Source organism: Mus musculus, chromosome 16 (assembly GCF_000001635.26).
Source record: "Mus musculus strain C57BL/6J chromosome 16, GRCm38.p6 C57BL/6J".
Taxonomy (NCBI): Eukaryota; Metazoa; Chordata; class Mammalia; order Rodentia; family Muridae; genus Mus; species Mus musculus.
Window position 1 is genome coordinate 20,271,096 of NC_000082.6, and position 5,596 is coordinate 20,276,691.

The window sequence follows — 5,596 nt, forward strand, 5'->3', positions numbered from 1 at the left end:
AGTGCACTACTTTTTTGGTGGAGGAAATTTGAAAGACAGAATAACAGTGGATCTGTAGCATGATTTTTTTTTTAAGATTTATTTAGTTTTATTTATATGAGTACATTGTAGCTGTCTTCAGACACACCAGAAGAGGGTATCAGATCCTATTACAGATGGTTGTGAGCCACCATGTGGTTGCTAGGAATTGAACTCAGGACCTTTGGAAGAGCAGTCAGTGCTCTTAACCTCTGAGCCATCTCTCCAGCCCCCTGTAGCATGATTTTTAATAATGCCTATGGAGGTCCGCAACGACAGAGTGAATGCAGAAGAGGATATAGAATATATACAGTATGAGAGAAAAATGTGGCAGGGAGTTTACTTGCCAGGCTTCAGTGGTTACTGTGGAGAATCACGCCCTTCCACCCCACCCCCACTAAACAGAGAGCCTCCTGATTGGCATGGAGCAATAGGGAAGTTGCTGCTGAGGTTCAAGGGCTTTGAGCCCACCCCAACCAGGCAGCAGGCCATGGTAATGGCAAAAAGGCCGTGTTGAATTTAGAGGTCTGAAGGATGCAACAGTAGGATATCTTCCCATGATGTTTCAGACAGCTGCTATTAGAGCATGTGTGGCAGGGGAGTCCTGTATGAAGGTTCTGAGAAGGCATAGCATGAAGTTGTAAACGTGAAACCTAGGTTGCAGTAGAGATCTCAGTCCAGATACTAGAGCCATGTGACATCTGGCAAGGAGAGCTACATACAGGGAGTGGAGTCAAGGGGTGGAGGGGGACATATTTCGGGAAGAAAAGATGAAGGGTGGAACCACTGTAGCCCAGTGAAACTGAAGTCTCAGACATGGGACACGTCTGGATTTCCTGCTTTCCCAGCTGGGGTCTGGTCTTGCATTAGATCAGTATTTCCTCACTATGTCTTCAGTGCTCACTTTTGGAACAGTATTCTGTGACATTACCTGTTTGATGCATGGGATTTGTCTATGGATTTTAAAGGGGGCTAAAATTAAGAGGTGTCCCTGAGTTTCAAGATAACCTTTGGTTTGGATTTTTGAAGGATTAAGATGAAAATATGTCATAAAGTAACAATGATGACATATAGAGTTGGACTATTTGCATTGTAATATGGAGAGAATACTATGGAGTGTAGTGTGGTTTATTTTGTATGCATGTCCCTTTAAAGGATCCTCAATTGCTAGTCAACTGGCCTTTTTAACCCTTAGGACTGTTTGACCCTATAACCTTCACTGTCAGTTGTCTCTTGGAATCCTGGAAACAGGGGAAGATAGAAAAACTCAGGAGGGAAATGGGGTGTGTGTGTCATAATTAGATGTGGAGAGAGACAGGAGAGAGGCCCAGAGGGCCAGAAGAATGAATGGAAATCTGCATCTGGCCAGGACTGGGGGTGGCTCTAAGGATATGCCAGAGATCTGGGATGGGGAGGCTCCCAGAAGCCAAGGGGAAGTGACCTTAACTGAGACTCCTAGCAGTAGGGATCTGGAACCTGAAGGGGCAATCTCCTATAGCCAGGCAAAATGCCCAAAGCCACCAAACTACAAATCTTTTGACTCAAAATCTGTCCTGTCTACTACAGCACATACTGAAATACAAAACAAATGTCAACAAGAAAAGAAATGAAATAACTGTGTTCATGCTGTCTCCCTCAGTGAAACAGAGCTTAAAATTAGCAGCCAAGTGATGCAAGTAACTGCAGGAAGTCACAAAGCCTGAACAACACTCAGTGTAACAATGTGAGTCAAAGAAGACATTTAGAAAGACATGTAAAATGATCAGGAGTTGAATTAAATGAAAACACACCACCCACAAGGGAAATATATATAGCTTTAAGTACACTCACACACACACATGCTCACACTCACACACTCAAACACACACAAAGCACAGACAGAACACAGATAAAAGACTTAATGTGAAAGACAAGAACACACCAAACCAAAGCCAGCAGATAAGAAGAAAGAAGAAAAACAAAGTAGAAAGAAAGAGAAAGGAAAAAGAGAGAGAGAGATCAAAGCAGAAATTAATGAACTGAAAACAAAACAATGGCAGTGGGAACCTCGTGGTTAATCTGCTTAGCTGCTGTTATCAATGTCGGAATGATAACCAGGAAAGAGTGAGAAGGTTTACAAAGTGTGCCGAGGAGAGGACATACAGGAGTGTGAGCTAAGAGGTACAGAGCACAGTCTGTTGTACATGTGGAAATGTAGACTAAACATTTTGTAGGCATAGAAGGAAAAGGAGTGTTGTAAAGGATTTCCTTTACAGGATACAAATTAAAACAGAGAGTTAACAAAGTGTAAAGTTGTCAAACTAATAAGCATAGAAATAATGAAAAAATAAGGGACTGAAAAGCACTTCCAAAAGGATAATTTGCCCCGATACAACTGTCACGTGCATTAACCTTGACAGGAAGAGGAAGCACCACTCAGAAATTCGGACAAGCTGCCAGCGTGTCCTGGATGGAAGTCCACTGGAATTCTCTAGCCTGGGTACAACCCCACCCCCGCCCCCACCTACTCAGCAAGTCACAGTCTTCTCACTGTTGGATTAATGATCTTACTTTCTGTATGAATAGTGTTCTGGGATTCAGGCTCTGCAGGAGTGTGAAAGGCCTTTCCTGCTGGTCATCTATCTTTATGTGCTGTCAGTGTTTGTCTGGCTACCACCCATGCATCCAGGGAGCCTACGTAGCTTGTTCCAGGTAAGGGGTGGGTGGTGGTGCCATTTTCTCTGACTGGCTGGTGTCAGATGCAATATCCCTAGCTCTCCATCTGCCTCTTTATTTGGTGCTCGCTCTGCTCCAGCCAGCTGTGTATTCCTAACTCTGTCTCTTGGCTGTTAAATGGCAGCTGCCTTCTTTCTCTAGTTCTCCCTTTCCTGAAAGCACTTCATTGCAACCATAGCAAGTTCTGTCATTTAGATCCAGATGTGTGACACTCTGCACAAGTGAGGACAGTGACCCGTGGCCTGCTTTAGTCCAATGCCATACACACATAGTATGGTCTCTAGCTGCTTTTGCGAAGCCCACACTAATTTGGGAAAATCAGGTCCATGTGTTTGATGAAGGCTCTCTGTATTGCCCCAGGTGAGTTTTACTCAGGGGTTAGGTTGTTGAAGCTCATGATAACACAAAAGTTCCCCTAAGATAGTGGCTATGAGTTCAAACAGTGAAATTCATGCAACACAAAATTACCATTTTATGTAAGGTTTAGAAAGAGGTTTTATTCTAGGGATCTTAAGATGAAGGTGTTCAGAGCCTCTGTCTAGTCAAGGCAGATCTTGGGAAAGAGGTGCTGTTGAGTGATTCACTGGGGAGGTGCTCTCTTGGACTGTTCATAGCCTTAGCACTTGAGACATGGGTTGAAATGGAATGGAGACAGAATACTAGTGAAAACCCAGAAATGAATGTTCTCATGTTTTAAAGAAATATGCTTGAATTTCTAAAATAGAAAACAGTTACATTCAAGAAACATTGAACACATCTTTTCAAACTAATGACAATAAAATGGGAGGGGTAAGGTAATGCTCACAAAGCAGCAACTGAACTCCTGTGTACTGATTCCAGAGAAACGAAGACTACTTGATTTAAAACCCTTTAAGATCTCAGGGGCAGTAAGTTTTAAATAATGATTACAGAGGACTACAGGGAAACAAAAGTCTCCCTTCCATACTGGGACCAAATTTGAGTTCAGCTCATGTAACTACCTGAGTCAAAAATCACAGTGGGCTCAGAGGTCCTGGCTGTCCCTGGCAGAATATATATATATAACTATATTGGCCTGTGCACAGTGGGGCACCAAGACCTCTATGGCTGGTCAGATAGTGGTCACAGCCACTAAGTCTGTCTTTACATATGTCCTTGGGTTTTTCAGTCTCCAGGAGTCTGTGCACTTACTGCAGATTGGTTTGCTGTCAATGTTAAGTTGAACTGTGGTACAGTCAGATAGGATGCAAAGAGTGATTTCCATCTTTTTGAATTTGTACAGATTTGTTTTGTGCCATAAGACATGATCTGTTTTAGAGACGCTTCCTTGGTCTGATGAGTAGAATACATGTTCTTTGGTGTTTGGGTGGAATATTCTGTAGGTATGTTAAGCCTTTTTAATGTAATAAATCAATTAATTCTTATGTTTCCCTGTTGGTGTTTTGTCCAGATGACCAACTTATTAGAGAAAGTGGGCTATTCACGTTATCTAGTATTAATGGATTGATGTTAACCTGTGTCTTTTCATGCACTAATACCTTACTTATGTAACTGCTTGTGCCAGAGTTTGCTGCATATGTATTTAGGATAGGAATGTCTTCTTGGTTAACCAAGCCCTAGAATGAAGTGTCCCTAGTTATCTCTTCTGATTAGTTTCAGTTTGAAGTCTATTTCTCAGGTATTAGAATGGAAATACTTGTTGCTTCCTGGTCTAATTGGATTGGAGCACTTTCACTCATCCTTTTACTGGAAGGTGGTGCCTTTCTTTAAACCTAAGTTGTATTTCTGTAGACAGCAGGTGACTTTTCTTTCTTGGTCCATTCAGTCAGCGTGTGTCTTGGAGTACTGAGGTCATTAATGTTTAAATGATTATAGAAATGGGTGTGTAAGTCACAGTCATTTTAATGTTGATTGCATGTTGTTTTCAGTTGTACTTTGTTGTTATTGTTGTTGTTTTAATAATTACTGGTTTACATGTCTTGCCACAGTTTCTCTGCTATACTTACTCTCTTCAGAACAAAATTTTACTTCTTGTATTTTCTTTTGGATTGGTGTCTACAAATTCATTTAGGCAGTTTATATTTTAAGAAGTTCTTTTTCTCCTTCAATTATGGTGAATCATTTTGTTGGATATATTAGTCCAGGCTGGCCACCACAGTATTGTAGTAGTTGAGATGCTTTCCTCCAAGATCTCTGGCTTTTTGTTTCTAATGAGAAATGGGCTGTTATTGTGATGGGTTTTCCTTTATATATGACTTGTTTTTTACCTTGTAGCTGTCAATACACTTCCTCGATTACATATGCTTAGTGTTTTGACTCTGACATGCCTCAAGGAGTTTCTTTTCAAGTCCTATTTGGTTGTGTGTGCTTCTTTTGTATCTATATGGGTGCATCTTTGCTTAGTTTGGGGAACCTTTCTTTTCTTCTCTTTTCTTTTTTGTTTCGTTTTTTTGTTTTTCGAGACAGGGTTTCTCTGTATAGCCCTGGCTGTCCTGGAACTCACTTTGTAGACCAGGCTGGCCTCAAACTCAGAAATCTGCCTGCCTCTGCCTCCCCGAGTGCTGGGATAAAAGGCATGCGCCATCACGACCCCAGCTTGGGGAAGTTTTCTATTGTCTTGTTGAAAATGTGGTGTATGCCATTGATTTGGGATTCTTTTTTTTTTTTTTTTTCCATTTTTTATTAGGTATTTAACTCATTTACATTTCCAATGCTATACCAAAAGTAACCCCATATCCACCCACCCCCACTCCCCTGCCCATGATTTGGGATTCTTATCGACATAATTTGAAGGTATGTTTTTCTTTTCTTGGTATCTCACAATTCCCTTTTGTTCCTTTTGTGTATCATTTTAAATTTTTCATAGTTCTTGTTTATTTGACCT